This window comes from Macrobrachium rosenbergii, chromosome 44 (genome assembly GCF_040412425.1).
Source record: "Macrobrachium rosenbergii isolate ZJJX-2024 chromosome 44, ASM4041242v1, whole genome shotgun sequence".
NCBI classification, from domain to species: Eukaryota; Metazoa; Arthropoda; class Malacostraca; order Decapoda; family Palaemonidae; genus Macrobrachium; species Macrobrachium rosenbergii.
This window is the reverse complement of record NC_089784.1, coordinates 4,807,446-4,828,249: the sequence shown is the minus strand read 5'-3', so window position 1 is coordinate 4,828,249 and position 20,804 is coordinate 4,807,446. Positions and strand designations below refer to the sequence as shown.

The 20,804-nt window shown below is 36.5% G+C and overlaps 1 long non-coding RNA gene and 1 pseudogene across 1 annotated transcript; both read right to left on the bottom strand.

The window, feature by feature from the left end:
• Positions 1 to 769: 769 nt before the first annotated feature.
• On the bottom strand, positions 770 to 2,213 carry LOC136829110 (uncharacterized). The gene is made up of 2 exons (XR_010850296.1): positions 1,864 to 2,213; positions 770 to 1,745 (listed from the first exon to the last, which is right to left on the bottom strand). It is a non-coding gene; the product is annotated as an uncharacterized lncRNA (long non-coding RNA).
• A 4,193-nt stretch (positions 2,214 to 6,406) lies between these two features.
• The window catches only part of LOC136829277 (homeotic protein empty spiracles-like), an 84,404-nt pseudogene continuing 70,006 nt past the window's right edge, over positions 6,407 to 20,804 (bottom strand).

Here is a 20,804-nt window from a genome sequence, read left to right as displayed (position 1 = left end):
TATTCCAGTCCTCTGATGTGAGAGGGTCGAGAGGAAATGAAGTTAGCAGTCACAGCCACAATCATCCTTTAATTGAAGCATCAAGGATGAACCCCACTCTCAGAAAGGTTCACAACATTAGCCACTTCTTGTGCCTATACGCCTGGCTATTCGGGAGAGCGTCGTCACTCCCACAAACACTGCGTCCCTCACCTCCATCTGCAATGTATTCTTGCTCTCCTCCGACACCAAAGTCCCTGCTGTTTTCACGTCTCCCCCATTCTGTCTTCGTGTTTATCCAATCAAACAAGCTTTAGATTTTTTTTTTATAAAAATTATTAGTTAATATAATGTGTTTTCAGATGGGGGTCTCATTGTTTATTACTGAATTGACATCTAATATATAAGAGGGTATTAAATCTGATATTTTCTATGGGCACCGGGGTCTCCTCCATTTCCTATTTGAGGAAATTAAATACTTATGAATATTACCAACAAACTCCTGCACATGAGAGAACTGAATTTACGCAGAATAAAGCGAGAATAATGTGTTCTCTTAACAGACATAGAAGATATTATATCAGTAATAGGAACGTTTGTTTTTGGTTTCATTTTGTTTACATATAAATAGGAATGAGCATTTGTTTTTGGGTTAATTTTTTTAAAATAAAAAAATTGGTCCTTTTCAACTGAAGAGCATTTACACTCGTATAGACTTGAGCCTGTTTAGGAATCTGTTCCATAGAATCATCCACGAATACTCACGTGAGGGAAAGTAAAACGAAACCACTAGAGATAAATAGGTTTATTAAAAACATAAACAGCATGTTAAAACTCCTAGGAGTGGGACAGATTTCAAGTCAGTGAAAAGACAATCTGAAGACATACCTATTGTTTATTTCTCAACTATACGAACATTTCAGAATATATATAAAACTGCACTTTTGTCCAAGCAATTATACAAATGCCATTCTCCAAACAGCGTTTAGTGAAACGTGAATGATCTCACGTTCATTAAACGATGCTCGAATGATGGGATTCCAAAAACACTCACTATATGTACATAAATTGTTTAGTTTAATTCATAACGTTTTTATATGGTTTATTTTTATATCCTTTCAGGATTAAACCTACTCGGGCAAATAAGGAAGAAGGAGGAAGAATGATATAATAAAGAATAAGAAGCTGCGTTCATTTTGTGACGTAATTCAGCTGGATTTTGAAAACTCATTTATAAAACTCAAAATTATTCCTGTAACACTTCCTGACAGTAATTTCCATAAATTAGGACTAAATAATGTATAGAAGATTTTCGTAGACTTCTGCAAGGAGACAGCTGTTTAGACAGAGAATTAGTGAGAGAGAGAGAGAGAGAGAGAGCTTCTAAATTAATGATGAACCGTTGGATTTAAAAAGTTTCACTTTACTGTTACATCTTTTTGAACGCACGAATACGACGAAGGAAAAAAAGAATGAAAAGCAAAGATAATAGAATGAAATCTAAGGAAATATCATACATGAAAGAAACGAAAACAAAAGAAAAATATTATTAAATTCACTCTTTTAGAAATCATTCTGAACCTATAGCTTAGCTATCAAGGTACACCATTTTGACTATAGATCATTTAGAAGTAGCAACCTGACACTTCTATCAAGTTTTAAGTAGCAACCTGATTACTTCTATCAAGTTTTAAGTAGCAACCTGATTACTTCTGTCAAGTTTTAAGTAGCAACCTGATTACTTCTATCAAGTTTTAAGTAGCAACCTGATTACTCATATCAAGTTTTAAGTAGCAACCTGATTACTTCATGTCAAGTTTTAAGTAGCAACCTGATACTTTTATCAAGTTTTAAGTAGCAACCTGATACTTCTGTCTTAGCAACCTGATACTTCTGTCAAGTTTTAAGTAGCAACCTGATACTTCTGTCAAGTTTTAAGTAGCAACCTGATACTTCTGTCAAGTTTTAAGTAGCAACCTGATTACTTCTATCAATTTTTAAGTAGCAACCTGATACTTCTATCAAGTGTTAAGTAGTAAAGTTTTAAGTAGTAACGTTGTCAGCGGCTGTTCCTTTGCCATTTGCTACCCTACTTGAATATGGCACTTACAAATAGGGGACACTTCTTACAAAGAAGGAAAGTGGTAAACACAGAATCGAGACAGATGTTAATTAAGGACGGAATTCGTTTGCGGGCAGGAGAATGGAGAAATCATGTAGAGAGTTCCAAAGCTATAAAAATGATATATATATATATATATATATATATATATATATATATATATATATATATATATATATATATATATATATATATATATATATATATATATATATATATATATATACATACATATATATATATATATATATATATATATATATATATATATATATATATATATATATATATATATATATATATATATATATATATATATATATATATATATATACATACACATGTTTCGAAGGATTCTCGTAAACACATAGAGAAGTTGGAAGCCAAGGTATCGTCAGGTCTTTCATTTAGATCCTTATGTAAAAGTTACTATACAGAGATATTTAAGAAACAAATATTTTCACTTCTGCATCTTTTAAAATTCTCTTGTTAGTCAAGTTGAAAGTGGCACTGAATACTAGCCACAGCTTTCCAGCGATAGGCTGATTTTTCCAGTCACTACTGCAGACATATTTTCGTGTATGAATTTTCGATTATAAGTAGTTTTATTTATTTATTTTGTTTATTTCACCGTATATTTGCGGGAAGGCAGTAGTATTCACCGTAAGCCGAGTCTATGGCAACAAAAGGGTTTCGATCCCAAGGACCTATACGTCAAATAGTGTATTTCCGAAATTCTCATTCATCAATTCATTCTAATCACACAATGGGTCTTTTAACCCCTGTCATACTTGAATGTCTACATTGGATTTTCGGACACCACTATATAGTACCTTTATATTAACATCATATTGCTTCTCGAATCCCACTACTCGTTAATGTACGAATCTGATTACGGGAAACCGTTTCCGGAGGCATCGAAGACAAGGTCTGATACTCGATTCATACTCTCCCAGAAAGTTGGGACGATACTTCAAAGTATAAATCATTTTAGATGGCTCAGTCACGGAGATGAATTCGGCTATCGTCATCCAGCGATGAAATGCGTAGTTTCAGCATTCAGTGAAAGATAACTGGCTTTTGAAAAAGTATATGTTAGCTTATGATATCGTCATTATAAATAAGAAGGTAGAAATTTTCCATACCTTCTTTAAAGCAGGTAGGTTGTTAACATTCCAAGGAGATACATAAAACGATTGGCATCACTTTCTCAAATGCTTGGATACATCATCTCGCAAAAAAAATGTTTAAGGGCCGTAGAATTTCACATTCCGTTTCATGATATTGTGACGTCACTGGACAGATAGCGTAAAGGAATCCGCCAATTTGCAGGCAGTTATATCTGAACCTATTCCTTGTGCTTAAGTATTTTTAGAGCACTTGTCATCGTTTCTTAAAATTATATTCATCTGATTAAACAACATACTCTAATCAAATGCTTCCATTTCTCATTCCTTGGTTTTCAGTCCTCATTATTACCCCTGGAAGTTTGTCCAAAAACCACCACGAATAGACCTATTTATTTTGTGCCAAGTCAGAACAGGCAGAATGTCGATCTTCAGTAAGATTTAAGTTGACACTCCAGTGGTTGTCTTTCCGTTGTCAGTGGGGCCTCTATTTGGAAGATATTATTGCCGAATAATAGCACCTATTTTTCCGAAATTATTAGTTATTTCCTTTCGGTGCTGAGAAAGGAGCATTAAAGAAATTGTTACATAATTGTGTTTGATATTTGATGACCATAACATTGGAGATGATTGGTATAATATGGCCTCAGTGCATTCTCGACGCACTGAAATAAAACTAATGTATCATTTGGTAGTAAAATTCCCTCCGTCAGTATCTGAAAAACCTTCGGTTATACTCTATATTGACTTTTAACTGGAAGGGTCAGACACTCAGATTCACCAATCAATGGAGTAATCTCTTTATTTATAAAATAGTAATATTTTAATTTCAAAAAGTCAAACAGAAAGAAAACATCAGATATTTTTGGTAATTTCAGTACCCATAGCAACAGGTTTTGTACCTTAATAGATAGAAACAGTTAGGAAAACCCTGTCATAAGAGTTTATAGACGCATGAGGATTCCTCATTGGGGGGACGCTCCTGCCTTGCAGCAAACCTTAGTGGCTGGTAGAAGCGGCAATAAGAAAAAAGTGAATCGCTGAATATTGAATATCATCATAGGTCTTCATTGCAAAGACTTGTGAATTCTGAACTCAACTGCTCAATCAAAGTCACCAAACGTTTTATTATATATTCGACAACTGATATATATATATATATATATATATATATATATATATATATATATATATATATATATAAATATATATATATATATATATATATATATATATATAATTCACTATACCCTCGGAACAACGAAGCCCAAAGGGAATTATAGTGTCAAAAGTACATCTGCCCATCTTGGCCGGGGCAGATGCACTAATCAATAATTATAATTCCTCCGGGGTGTAAGTTATTTCCTAGGTGTAGTGAATTCGATACTGAGCGATATTTGTGGCTTCATATAGGTGTATTTTACTCTTAGATTCACTGACTTTTAAAGGGATTCAAGGTGAGAGAGAGAGAGAGAGAGAGAGAGAGAGAGAGAGAGAGAGAGAGAGAGAGAGAGATTGTCGTTAAGAGCATGTTATTATCCACTGAGTCATAAATCTCTTTCTTCTGTTACACACACAGGTGTATAAAATCTATGTCGATCGGTTACAGACAACTCATTTATTTCTTGAAATCTGTAAACGAAATATATCAGTTGTCCTTGAGTTCTCCTTACCAAGTGGATGACTCAGTAACAAAGCAAGTAACAATTTTAGGAAATTTCTTCGTTATCTGTGGAATTCGTTCTTGGTGTTCATGTTCTGACGTTATTCTACTAGAAATTCAGTGTTCTTTCGTACGTCAATGAAGTTGTTGTTTTGTAGATCCATAAAGTTGTTCTTTCGTAGGTCCATAAAGATGTTTTGTAGGTCCATAAAGTTGTTCTTTTGTAGGTCCATAAAGATGTTTTGTAGGTCCATAAAGTTGTTCTTTTGTAGGTCCATAAAGATGTTTTGTAGGTCCATAAAGTTGTTCTTTCGTAGGTCCATAAAGATGTTTTGTAGGTCCATAAAGTTGTTCTTTTGTAAGTCAATAAAGTTGATGTTTTGTAAGTCAATAAAATTGTTGTTTTGTAGGTCCATAAAGTTGTTGTTTTGTAGGCCCATAAAGTTGTTCTTTCGTAGATCAGTCAAGTTGTTGTTTTGTAGGTCCATAAAGTTGTTCTTTCGCAGGTCAATCAAGTTATGAAGCTTAGTCTTGTTCGATGAAGTATGGAGAGATGTTTCATTTAGGATCTAAATATAAATATTATGCCATTGCTTGCAAATTCGATTGTAACTGAGACATAAAACATCATAAAACATCATCAGATGATGTTTAATGAATACCTAAACTATCGCGATCCAATACCATCCGAAGTTAGCGGTTTTCCCTTTTTTTTTTTCCAAAAGTATGCCTTGTTCTCAAAATTTGTGTCAGTTCAGGCGACAAATATTTTCAAAAGAAATGATCACTTGGCAAACTGAAATGACGTTTTTTTTTTTTTTCCAGAATCTAACTTTTCTCTTTGGTCAGCATTTCAGGTGATATTTTTCTGTGCCAGCCGAGACGACGGAGACTCCAAAACGAGCGAGCACTGATTATGAAATTCGTGTTTTTCAACATATTTCGTACATCTTGAATAACCCATCACCCATTTTTTGTTAACGGGTCTAATTTTAGTGGTGTATGTGCCAGAATGCTTTCTAAACCACAGAGAATTTTCAGTAGATGGGAAAGCATAAACAAACACTGACAGAACACCACCGCCATGAATTTCTCAATGCAAATTTGCAATTTGTTGCGGATTGCTCAAGGGAAAAAGAGCCAGTGTCGACATAAGGTTAGCTTAATCTGAAACAACAACATATTTATTCTTCAAAAAACCAAAAAAAATTAAAAGACAAAATCTGTTATATATCACGATGGCGGCCATTCTTTGTAAGGTTAGGAGAAGTAATCAACCATTTCGTTTGGAGACTCGACCTTCGGATTTCAAAACGCTGAAATTCAAGATGGCTGGTCGTGTAGCCTGCGACGCCACAAACCTTCCGCATCACTCATTCTGGCACCTTTTTTTTCTGACGTTTTTCGGCACTAAGAAATGAACCGCTCAGTAAAAAGTAACGTGTTATGGGGATCCATTTTTTCTAAGTTCCTTAGGGATTTTTTTTTTGTTTTGTTTACTAAATGATCAAGTTGTTTTCTTTGTTTTTCTTATTCCTCGGATTTAAAGTGCTTATTACCTTATAGCTCTAATTTGGCACTCTGGTTTCTTACTTTTAATGTTGAGGGTGCAGTTTTCGTCATTGCAGAAAACACGCTAAAAGAGCAAACGTCATTTGCAATGACTTTGTCAGTGATATCGTTAGCAATGTGGAACATTACACAAAGATGGTGCTTACTGAGAAACTTCCTGAATATATCCCCTAAGATCGCAATCATTTACATATCTGCTAAATTATTCAGTACACGAGCGGCGCTGAGACTCACACTAGTCCACACGGCAAGAAATTCTTTCCAAACTTCGGGAAAAATCGGAGAAGAGATGTTAAATGATTAGGGAAAATTCAATAAACATAATAATAAAGAAACATTATCTTTTCACATATGTACAGTAAACTGAGAAAGTAACTGAATAAGGAATATTCATTAAACATCTGGAAAAGAGTAAAATGGAAATTTTTTTTTCTCAATTTTACAAAATTACAGATGCAATCTAATTAAAAACTATTCAACAATATTCATGAAAACTTAATGAAATACTGTTTTCATGTATAAAAATGCGCAGGAAACTAAGAAGGAATGGTCAAGAAAGAGTCCCGCAAATACTTGACGAGTTGGTCTAACATTTTGGAAGGAGACGAGATTTAACTTAAAAGGATGATAATTCAGAAAAGAAATATCGTCACTGAGAATCAGGGATTAGTAACTAGATCTAAGTTATTGTGCTTCTTTATTCCTCCGACTGCTTGACGGTGTTGAGTTTTCACTATTTTTCTGGTAACAAGTTCCGAGTCAAGGCTAAAACCAAAAGGAAGCACTCGCTCTCACTTATTCTCATGTGTTGGAAAACTCCAGTACTTCTGTTACTATACCTTCATATTGTCAATTTTTTCATTACTGTTCCAGGTAGCTTACCCGTTCAGCTGTTTCACTGCATGTGTAGCAGTGCAGTGTAATAAACACTGCTAAACGCAAAAGGAGTCGAATGCTCTTTTACAGGTGCGTTTTCCCTTGTGGAAGAAAGGCCTCACTTCGACATCCACTGAACACACACACAATAATAACATTTAAAAAAAAAGAACAACAAACAACGTAAGTGAATTCCCAGGCGAGGTACTGACGGGTGACGTAAGCGAGGAGGCCGTCGAAGTCTAACGTGAGGTCTTCCGGCCCCCAAATCTTTGGAACCTCAGCCCGTAGTCAAGCTCACCCTCGCCCCGCCCACGCCCCCGACGCCCTCGTCCTCCGAGTCTTCGTCTTCGATGATTTCCTCCTCCTCTTCTTCTTCCTCCTCCTCCTCCTCTTCCATGGGCTTCGACGTCTCGTCGGAGGATGCCGATGACGTCGACGAACTCTTCTCGGAGGCCGAGGTGCCGCCCGCGCTTCCGCCGCTTCCGCCCCCGGGTCCCCCGGGTCCTCCCACTGCGCCTCCTTCGCCCGCGCTGCTCCTGCCGTCGCCGCCCCCGTCTCCTTCGTCCTCTTGTTGGATTCTCTTCTCCTTGGTCCTTCTGTTCTGGAACCAGACTTTCACCTGGGCAGGAAAAGAAGAGAGTTATTGTTTTGGTTATGATTTGTCTTTGTTATGATTTGTCTTTGGTTGTTTATGATTCGTCTTTGTTTGTTACGACTTTTTTGTGACCTCCAACCTTCAATCGCCATGTTCTTCAGTAATGGCAGTGGTTGTTGTCACCATTATTATTAATGTTGATGCCTCTAGTTTTGGTGATGGGGGTTATAATGGCGTGTTAATGATTGCTAACAATGTTCTTAGTATATGGTCTTCATTCATTCATATTAAATAATATAAATTTTCTTCTTTTTGTTTTTTACTTGAGACTTATCATCAACATCATCATCATCATCATCATCATCATCATCATCATCATCATCATCATCATTATCATTATCATTATTATCATCATCATCATCCTATCTATTATTATTATTATTATATATTGTACATGCAGGGAATATACCTTCTTTGATGCATGTTTTGTTGGCAGTAATAGCTGTTTTCAACGAATTAATCTTAAACAGGGTTTTTTCAATTCTGACAATTCGTTTTTCTGGATAAGCTAAGTTGTTGAGTAGAATTCCAATACTCATATTTGTCTAAATTGGGAGATTTGTCAAAGATTATATTTGCTTATATCTTTGACAAATATCCCAATTTAGACAAATATGTTTATTGGAATTCTACTCAACAACCTAGCTGACCCAGAAAAACGAATTATCAGGAGAATTGAAAAACCCTGTATGAGATCAATTCGTTGAAGACTGCCATTACTTTCAACAAACTATTATTATTATTATTATTATTATTATTATTATTATTATTATTATTATTATTATTATTATTATTATTATTATTATTATTATGAATCGTCTTTTTTAAATTCTATTACGATGACGGCGGTTCTCATGCTACTTATATTTTTAAAATGAATTATCCTTTCATAAGAGAATTATCTTTACGAACTTTGCTAAAAAAAAAAAACTCTTGAAATGCTTCCAATTATTTATGAAAGAAAAACTACACGTGTATAAAGTGTATAAAATTCAGTTCATTGACTCATCAATTTAGTATTCTAGACACTACACTCTATAACTATTTTCTAGACACCTGTCGCTAGGAAAATAACTAATTTTGAATGGCTATAATTTCCTCAGAAAACCTTAAAACTAATTTGCTTTCATATGCTATTTCTACAGTCTCGGAAAGTTATAAGAAACGGTGAAAATAATGTTTGATAGTTTGGATTCATTCTGAAACAAAATGAAAGCATAAAGGCATGAATGGAAAACGAAGGGAAATGTATATGCAATCACTGGGTGATGACAACGAAAGCTATAAAAAAAATGGTGTTCTGTGAAGACGGCAAGTCATATTTTGCCATGATGCGACAACAAAGTATAACCGCTAATGATATATGAGGCGATAAAAAAAAAAAAAAACATTGCCTCCTCATTATTTTTAGGAAATAACAAATAACCACAAAAAAACGCGTAATGGTAACAATTTCAAAAATATTGAAAAAACCACAATAACGAAAAGAATGGTTAAGAATACCAAGGAAAAAATGAATAATAAATTCATTCATCGACGCCCTGGTAAAGTACCGCTTCATTTGGTACGTTCTGGTCGACCCTTCCGACGATGTTGCGTGTAGAGAATATAATTGCACGAGGATTGGGTTTCAAACACCTGTTCTCTCTCTCTCTCTCTCTCTCTCTCTCTCTCTCTCTCTCTCACGCGCGCGCACACGCTACTAGGAACTGTATGACCTCTGTCCCTTTCTGTTGCTTTAAAGTTAATTTCTGTCAAAATCTCTCTCTCTCTCTCTCTCTCTCTCTCTCTCTCTCTCTCTCTCTCTTCGAAATACACTCACAAACTGGATAAAATTTAAATTATTAAACCAAGATTATTACCTAGAATTTCAGTCTTAATGTTTCAGGACAGTCGGTGTTTATCCCTCTGTTACGAGAACTCAGGTTAGTTTTCGTAATGATTCGTATTTTATCTCTCTCTCTCTCTCTCTCTCTCTCTCTCTCTCTCTCTCTCTCTCTCTCTCTCTTCGAAATACACTCACAAACATTGGATAAAACTTCAATTGTTAAACCAAGATTATATACCGAGAATTTCAGTCTTAGTGTTTCAGGACACAGTGTGTTTATCCTTCTGTTACGAGAACTCTGGTTAGTTTTCGTAATGATTCGTATTTTATCTCTCTCTCTCTCTCTCTCTCTCTCTCTCTCTCTCTCTCTCTCTCTCTCTCTCTCTCTCTCTCCAAAATCCGCCATAAACTTTTGCGGAACACTTCATCATGGGAGACTATCGTCATAAATCTCTCGTAACTGATCTACCGTAAATGCTAGAATTTATGGCCTCATGGACATTAGAAACTTCTGAAGCAAGTCTACCAACGAGCACAAGTGCATACCTATATATATATTGTGTATACATATACATATACATTTATAAATAAATACAAATATTTATATATATATATATATATATTATATATATATATATATATATATATATATATATATATATATATATATATATATATATATATATATATATATATATATATATATATATATATCACACAACATTAGCAGTTTCGGGGATAAACCACTAAGAAAATAATTTCAACATATTATTTCATAACCTACATTAAAAAAAAAAGTTCATCAGCAACTCTTCTATTCCACTACGTTTATCTAGCACGTGCTTTCATATGTGTTTTCCTATCATCTTGCCAATTATTCCTAGGTTTTCGTCTCCTCTTCCCTCTTACCTATTCCTCATTATACATCTTTTTACTATTGTAAGTTGCAACATTCTTCATTCTTCTCATATTTCCAAACAATCTCCCAATAAACTAATCCACACTATCATCGAACTAAAATTCTCAGAACTTCTGCATTTTTCCGCATATCTTACCCTTTTCATTCTTCTCACAGCATAAATTGGACAAATAGTTCATCTCAACAGCTTCGACCCTTTTTATTTCAGTGGTACTGAGCATGCTCATTGCACTTCCACAAAGGAGAATTAGCCCTGTGATCTCTTTATGTATTCTTTCATAAACACTCTAAGTCTCTTGCTACCTTCCTTGTTTCACCTCTTCTATGTCTGTAATTTCCTCTCCTTTTACCATCATTCTTATATTTACTCCCAAACACCTGTGCGCATCAAGCTACTCCGTTGTTCCGCCAGCCATTCAACATTTATTGTTTAATCTTTCTGGTATCCATTTACTCTCATTTACTTTTCTACTTTCACCTCTTGGGAACATTTTTAAACTATCTCACCAGTCTTTGCTGTTTTTACTTTTCATTCGTTACACTTTTAATCTCAGTCGTTCACATTCTTGGGAACATTTTTAAACTATTTCTATAAATACATCTAATTTTTTTTCTGCCCTCTTGCGTCGCACACCCTTGTCTTAGTCTTTACCGAGCATCTGTTTCTTTAACTTGGCTCGAACTCGAAGGAGGCCACACACTAAAGAGCCATTCGTTAAGCGCTTTTTCCGCACAGTGAAGATGTCATCCTCAGACCTAGACACAGACGATTTTTAATTGCTGTTGCTCGAAGAGAAAAACGTAAAAAGCGATCATAGTCAAATCGTGGCTTCGCATACCAATTTCTAGAAGAACACAAGATTGGTTCAACTATCTGAGGATGGACGAAGATGCTTCTTTCCATGGTATTCTATTATTGAGAAGAAAGATACGAAACCCAATTTCTCCCCATCAGCGTCTAGCAGCCACATTACGCTTTTAAATGGGAAACTATGAAGATCTAACGTTTTTTTTCCACCATTGGGACACATTATTCCTCTGTGATGATATACAGAGTGCTCAAACCCCATTACTTAAAGGTAAGACAACATTTGTTTTTCTTTGTGATATGCCAATACCAACATTTTTAGCGATACCGACAGATATCTCTATTTAGCAATGTATCGATAGATACATTTCAAAGTTTTAAAAAATTTGTGATGAAGAAGCTTTTTAATTAATGTTATTCAGTCATAAAAGATATGTTAATGATAGGTAATTAATTAACTGAAGGAAACATGAATTTCAATTTTAATATCACGGGATTTTAGCCTATAGCTACATTGATACTTGATAAGGAAAAAAAACACTGGCTATATCAGTTTTAATGATATTTCATAACATCAAAACTTATATGAAAATAAAAATAGAAGAAATTGTATATAATTAAAAAAATTCTGTAACAACAAAATGAAAATGAAAACTGAGGATTTCTTTTCCTTCATTGATAATGCTAATTATATACTTAAAGAAAATTCAATAAAAAAAAATAAATGACAAAAATAAAAATGAAAACTGAGGATTCCTAACTAATTTTCAATAAGAAATTCATTTCTGTAACATAACAAAATAAAAATGAAAACTCCTTCATTGATAATGCTTTGGCTCGAAGCTCCGCCCACAAAAATATCAGGAATGTCTTGATTCGAGCCAGCTGCGAGTGGCTCGTTGTTCGATGCGAAAGCCCCCATACACTATGAAAACTCGACGCGTTGCACGAAGCGCGATTCGATGCTCGATAGTGTATGGGGGCCTTTAGAGACGCACGGGACGAGTGTGCACACGCAGACATACACACAACATATGTACATACATACATACATACATACATACATACATACATACATACATACACACACACACGTATATACAGTATATATATATGCCAAAAAAATCACACGATGTGAGTGAGGTTTGCAATCGGAAGTTCAGTACCAAGCGTTCTCACTTGTTCTCGCGCCGTCGGGGCACAAACGAGACACGGAAGAATAGTAAAAGTAAAGAAAAAGAACAAGAACTACCAGGTGATAAATTTTCAGAGGGTAATAAAGAAAGATAATCGGGTCACAAACTGGAACAATGTAACGCCGAGATCTACGAATGTCTTTAATTATATTCATCAACAATTTTATTAATCACGAATGCGTCAGTTTTAAACAGTCCAAGGCTATCGATGTTGACTTGATGAAACAAGATTCACTGACACTTTTTAACTATCTTGTTTACGGAACTATGGAACCCACTCCACGCCAGTTAATAGGATGATCTGAATCTCTCAAATGTACAAATTATTCATTCGATATTCGGCCACCTTTACAGTGTTGATGAAATTCGATTCGTTATGTTAGTGATTTTCCAGTTTCATTAAAGTTTTAACAAGGAATATCATCTATGCCGCCAGAAACATCATTTGGGGGATTCTTTATTACCAAACATTCACATTAAAATCACTGACCACAGCATTTATTTTAGAGCCTAGGAACCTTTAAAAACATTTTGTCTTACTTTAACTTTAGAATGTTGTACCTTTTCAATTCGGGTTTGTTGTCATTTACATAAAACGTTTCCTTTGTTCTTTGCTCTGTTACCGCTAATTTTAGCATTCGATAAAAGGCTTTTAGATTCCTAAGAATCTGAGGCTTTTTAACATATATGTTTTCAGTGGTTTCTATGTTGAAGGTTTGGTTATATTAAATTCTCCAAATGATGTTTCTGGCTGCATTTGTTGAAATTCCTTGCAAAAATTATGATAAAAAAAATATTATGGACACACTGGACAATCACTACAACAGTGAATCAAACAGCATCGATATTATGTAAAAACTGGCCAGATATCAAATGAATAATTTTTTCATTTGAGAGATTCTTTGCACCGGCTGGAATGAAGCGAGGTCCATGGTTCCGTGCGACGACACACTTGGGAAGAATGCCATTGAATCTGGTTTCATCGTTCAAATAATGATAGTGTTTTTTTTTTCTGAAAAAAAGTCCATAAAGAAAAAAAGTGATTTTAACAAGCCACCATGTTTCGGCCAATGCACACCGGCCCTCGTCGCGGTCGAAAATGAGAAAGGTAGTTGTTCTTGTCCTGGCACGGGCCAAGGTCTGAGGACTCCTGCTCCTTGAGCAGTCTGTACAAGAGGTGTTACAGAGGCAACATTTATCTGGTAACAAACAGTATTTAGACTGAACCGGTTTAGGTTTCTGAAAGCATTTCGTCCGCGTTTGGCAACTCCTAGGAGATTTCATGCTTACTGTTCTTGGTTGCACTTGGATTACAGTTCTGGTGTCTGGGCTCTGGACAACTGGGTTGACCTGGTGTTGTATAGCGATGGTTATCCGGCGGTCCAATCTTTTTGAAAAGGGGATTCAGGATGGTTTTGCCCATTATGTCTATACCTTCCAATGGACAGGGGCTTTTAAAAAGAATAAAGGTGACTCACTCCAATTAATGATATGTCCAAACTCTAGACAGTGTACGAAAATCCCCAAATTTTCTAGGCCGTACCTAACAGATCTTTTGTGTTCTGCAAATCTCTGCGATTAGCAGAAAATTCTAGGATTTTCTTCACTTTTGAGATTTTTGGCCATTGCAGTATAAACTGTGGGTGACTGATTAGACAGGATTTTATCATAGGCCAAAAAGTGAACCTGTCAGATGGGCACTGGAGGGTAAACATGGACAGTACCCTCCTGAATCCATATATCAAAAAGATGTTCAAGCTAGGCCGACTGCTAGATAACTCTTGTTAAATAAATCCCACGTCAGCTCTAACGGTTTGATACTATAAATGCATTCCATCTCCTATCAAGAACAACTCACGAGAAATCTAAAGGAACTTGAAGAAGACATCTCAGGCATTTGCAATGCTTTATTACTGATGTTTCAAGGCCTAGTCTGCCTTGAAACATTAGTGATAAAGCCACGCAAATGCCTGAGGTGTCTTCTTCAAGCTCCTTTGGTTTTATTTGGGCTGTTGATTGCCGCCACCCATTCTTTTTTTTATATATATATATGTATATATACACATATAGTATATATATATATATATATATATATACAGTATATATATATATATATATATATATATATATATATATATATATATATATATATATATATATATATATATATATACAAGACTCTAATTTCTGTGGACAGCTGCAAGGCAAGGCAAGAACTCAGGTTGCGCAAAGAAAAAAAAAAAACCAACGACTATACCATAAACGGTGACGTAAGAGACCACGTGTCTGCCATCCTCTGAATGTTTAGAATCATTTTGCTCATCATACCTTAACGGTGGGGCGGGTAAGCCGGGCAGGGTATTTGACCCCACTTGACCCCTGACTGAATATCAAATAAGTATTGGTCGTATAATCGTGAATCTGAAACCATTGGGGTCAATTAACCCAGATTACCAAATCTGCCTCAGCTGTTAGCTTGAAGAGCCTCGATGGGCTCGAGGCTGTTTTTTCTTTATAGTGACGCCAGCTTATGATGCTACATCAATCAATCTGGGAATTCTAAATTATCTGGGGTGAGATTTGATTTGTAAGTTTGCTCCCAAAGAACTGTTTGCTTTTGGGAGACGTCGTTTGAATTTTATTGATTTACATTTCGTTTGTATGAATAACGTTATTTTTTTATTGTTTATAATGAGCATATATCATTATAAACGAGTTATAAGACCTTTCGACATTCCCTACCATTACCTACCAAGCATATAAATAGAATGAAATTGGGAGACGTCGTGTGAATTTTATTGACGTACATTTCGTTTGTATGAATAACGTCATTTTTTTATCGTTTATAATGAGCATACATCATTATAAACGAGTTATAAGACCTCTTGACATTCCCTACCAAGCATATAAATAGAATGAAATTACAACATGTTAAAAAAAAAAAAGATCAGAGCAAAGTCAAAAAGCTTCCCTCGCCAGCGGGAGGCTCAGGGTTTAAACTCGAGCGATTCGGGCAGGTTTCGTTGGCTCCAAAATGGAGCATATCTTGACCTATGCAGGGAATCGTATACCTGGACGTCAGCTTACTATTGTTGTTCGCAATTAAGGCGGATGAGGAATGTGGTTATCAACTTGCTGAGAAGCGGGAGGCTAACAACTTCTGGAGTTGCTCCCTTGAAGGAAAAAGACGCATTATTACTATGGTTTACAAAAAAAAAAAAAAAAAAATAATAAACATTGCTCCCGTTATTGATATAAATGATGAATTTTGTACATGGTTGGCTAGTCGAATCTTGTGAGTTGTACCCATGGCCGAAATGACCAATAAACAGTGTGAATGTTTTATGAACTGTTTCACCCTAATAGAATGAAGATTGCCTCGCCGGTGTCCCCCCGTTTTATTGGGAAATACTTTAAGAAAAAATGAAAACTCTCTTCTTTTAACATTCTCCTCCTTCTTAACTGTGACCCGCACTAGTTATCTAACAGCTAGGTACATAATTCACTGCTTAGGCCAACGGAGGCTCTTAGGGAGGCGTCGATCTGACCCTCGTCTTCCGGTTTGAGATTCGAACACGGGTCGTCCAGTTACGAATTAAACCAACTGGCACCCAAAGTACGAGACCACATGAAGTGTCTGTGTTTGTGTGTGTGTGTGTGTGTGTGTGTGAGAGAGAGAGAGAGAGAGAGAGAGAGAGAGAGAGAGAGAGAAAGATTGGAACTGTAGTCGTGTCTTTGTTCTGCACCAACATCAACATGTCATCTGAACTAGAACCAGCTCGTGAGTACCTGTGTTTCAGAGAGGTTGAGAGACTGGGCCAGCTGCTTCCTCTCAGCCCCGACCACGTACTGGTTCTTCTCGAAGGCCTGTTCCAGCTTCAGCAGCTGGCTCGGACTGAACGCCGTCCGGATGCGCTTCGGTTTGCGGAAGGGCTGCAGGAGGTATGCCAGTTGTTCCGGACCTGAAAAAAAGGAAATAAGTCCTATTTAACGTCTGTGATAAGGATTCTGTAAGTAATCCTATATACCTTAGGCGAAGTGGTGCTGTAAAAGGCCAGTTAGAACGTTCCCCATTTTCATAGATACTGTTACGCAGTTTTACAGTCACAAGTCATAAATAAAAGGCAATTTTAAGAAAAATGATTCAGTTTTTACTGGGAGGATTGTAAGTGACTTTAAATAATCAGTAGGATAGTATTAATGTGTATTAAAACGTTCCTTAACAATGTAGATTCTGTTTTACGGAATCACAGTAATTAAGAAAAAATATCAATACACAACTTTAATATTTCAGGAAACGTTATAAAACAAGGTCCTCCAAATGCAAAAATTTTGCAAAAGCATTTTACTGGAATTGTTGCAATGCCGTTTTCAGACAACGGGATAATAGTATTTTGCAATGAGCAGAAACCTTGAGCATACGGAACTTACAAGTGCCTAAATCATAACTGCGCAGGCGCAAACGTCGCTAAATAACTAATTGACAGACATGTAATTGAATGTTAGGTAATTGATGACTGGCTGGAAATTTTCCGAAATTTGTGAAGGTAAAATGACAGAAAATGAATAAATGAACATATGAATGAATGGTTCATATTTACCATAAGAAAATATTCTTGAATCGAATTGCTAAAGGTTCTTGAGTCAACGAGAAGGAAAATGCTAAAAGTTAATGTGAATGTAAAAAAAAAATATTGAAAATATTGCTGAAGTAAGTTCGAATATCAAGGTAACAGATGTTTGCTTAGTAGCCACAACGAAGAAACTGCTTTGAAAAAAGTGTTCAAGTCAGATTCCAATTTGTTGGGGATATTAAAAGTTATTTGAACAGTAATCTCCCTGGCACCAAGGCCCACCCCTCTCTCTCTCTCTCTCTCTGCTTAACACATCGGAGCCGCCCCCCCCCGCCCCGCGCCCCCCTACCCTTGGCAGCAACAACAGCAAATGCAAAGATGAACATGCAGCAAGAGTAGCTAAAAGCGGCTAAGTGACACCTGGCATCCTTACTGCAGTAGCGTTAGGCTCTGAACAGCATAAACAGCCAGTGCAGAAGGGAATAAGAGAAAAAAAAAAGTAGAGGATGATGATCAGAGAGAGAAAAATAATCAGCGCTCACAGTGGAGCCAGGTTTTGTGTTTACCATGATGATTAAAACCCCGTCTATGCGCTGCCAATTTAGGATATCAGGTTGGCGGGACACCCCCGTCCCATGCACCCACCCTCCCAGAAAAAATGTTTCCGGTCGTTAGAAATATATATGTGGACAAGCCCCTCTTATACTGTTACGCCTCCCACTCCTTTGCGATTACAGTACTCCCTCCACGCGGCTGGGACCAGAGACTTAACCTTCAAGTCTCTCACATAGTGTTGGGGGCGGAGAAACCTCTTTCTAAATCCCTCATAATGTCGATAAGAGGTTCAATCCCCCAGATAAGCGAATTGAAACCCATCGCGCCAGCGCGGGCAACGGGCGGCCGCTGTCTCTTGGGATCATCCGGCCCGGGCGGCTTCGCAAGAAACTCGTCCTTGTCGGGCAGAGTGGGTTAGCATTATCGGGGATCATCCACTTCAGATTCAAGGCGTGGAGGAGGATATTAATACTCTTAGCTATAGCACGAGCACCTCTCTCATGAAGGGCTGTCAAACTTGCACGATTCCGCCCTGCAGCTTTAGAGGGGGGCCCCCGCGTGATGTTTTTATTTTGGTGCTTAGAACACCCCTCAACCCCACGCTCCCTAAACGCCCCCCCCCCAACTCTTCTCCCACCCCTCTCACCCTTTTTCATTCTCTACGGTCCTACAAGATGAAGAAGTGCCGGGATTAAGGTAAAAAAAAAAAATAAAAAAGACAGTAAGTAATATTCAACACTTATTGGATTTTTTCCTCGGGGAAAGGTGGGAGAAGGTAGGATGGGGCCGGCGAGGGGCGGAGGGGGAAGAGACTCTCCATCATTCAAAAATCATGCAAAATGTGACGTCGCTGCTGATAATAGTAATACGATGGCCGTTTAAAGTGATGGTCATTCTCGCATTTTGTTTTTCATTTATTGTTCAGTTTTCGTCTCGCACTTTATCTTCGATGTGTTGCTGCTAAGTTTTCCATCACTGAATTCATATATTTAGGTTTTTTATATTAATAATAGTCGTCTCATTTTATTTTATTTTTTTTTATTTTAAATGTTAGGGAACTGTTCGCAACCTGTTATGAAAGCATGCATGTTGCCTTGTAGATCTGAGAAATAAATATGTTTCACTATTACCATGGTATCCATCTTGCCAGTCGAACAGACATTTTTCTTAAAAATGTATTCCTATTCTGAGCGTTTATACATTTTATGCAAATAGTTAAGAGATATCTGTTTGCGACTCTAAATGATTTCACGCATAATTTCCTTTAGAGAGGGGGGAATTCATTTTGTCAATAAGACATTACTGTGAGGGATGTCGAAAGCTCAAGACCATCAAATTTCTGAGAAACTCGTTTGACAACTGGGTCAGTCTCCCGAGAAACCACTTTTTGACACACTATAAAGAATATCAATAAATTTTGATCGAGCTGGCATTCTTTTTTTCGTGGATGCATGTATGTTATTTGTGTATGTGAAAACAGGAGTAAATAAACCCCCCTCTGATAATTTGCTTGTTGAGAATTGCAAGGTAAATATCACGCATTTCGTAGAGAAATTAAAAAAAAAAAACTTCGATAATTATGCAGTAGCGTTGACATCCTAATATGAAAAAGGAATACTTCTAAAAAGCCTTACATTATTATCCATCCCACGGAAGTCAGTGGCCTTTGGGACCTAACCTACGGTGCCCATATGTGGGCACTATTGAATATGGCAATTTCATTATGAAGACCGTAGCTTTGAACTCCCAAAAAGCCTATAGCCTTTTGTGAATTTCTGGTGATAGAAATTCATTTCTTGGTATAATGTGGTTCGGATTCCACAATAAGCTGTAAGTCCCGTTGCTAGGTAACCAATTGGTTCTTAGCCACGTAAAATAAGTCTAATCCTTCTGGCCAGCCCTAGGAGAGCTGTTAATCAGCTCAGTGGTCTGGTTAAACTAAGGTATACTTTATTCTTAGCCTTTTGTGAGCGGTAATGAGTCACAATGAAGCTAACGAAGCCAGCAGATCGAGTGCTTGATCATTCAACTTGAATGCTGTTCCTCTTCTAACTTCGTTTCACTTCTATCCTCTGTAGCGTCTAGTCATTTTCAATCTGCTCTTCTCCAGTCTGCTGTCCCTGATGTAGTAATATGTTATATGAAGAGCAAGAAAATATGTAAGGTTCATTCTCCTATCTTTCCTTCCAGGTTTTTTTTAGTTTTCTGTAAAAGAAAACTGAGATGGCTGTTTTGTCTGTCCGTCCGCACTTTTTCTGTCCACCCTCAGATCTTAAAAACTACTGAGGCTAGAGGGCTGCATATTGGTATGTTGATCATCCACCCTCCAATCATCAAACATACCAAATTGCAGCCCTCTAGCTTCAGTGGTTTTTATTTTATTTAAGGTTAAAGTTAGCTATGATCGTGCGTCTGGCAGCGCTATAGGTGGCAACAACCCAGGCCCCCACCGGACCATGACTGAAAGTTTCATAGGCCGCGACTGAGAGTTTCATGGGTCGTGGCTGAGAGTTTCATACAGCAGTTTAAGCTGTACAGAAAACTTGATTGCGCCGGAGAAACTTCGGCGCATTTTTTCGTGTTCTTTTTTGTGATGATGATGATAATGAAAACCAATATTTGCTGTCTATCACGTTTTTTATAAACTCATGTCTTTATTCTTATTTTGGGAAAAAATCGGCTTATTCAAGTCTCTATAAGTTTCTTTCTCATAATTATTCTTATCTCATGTGGGTTTTATCTATCAGTGTTTAGAATATTACTCTTATATCAACGATGATTTTGTCATTAATTTCTCTTCCCGACAGGAATGATGAAAGGAAGTTTATCTAAACAAAGAGCCATTCATTATTAAATCTTCAAATCTCATTCTATATTATTTTTATTGGCAGTATATTTACCTTTGATATCTTGAATTTACTGTACAC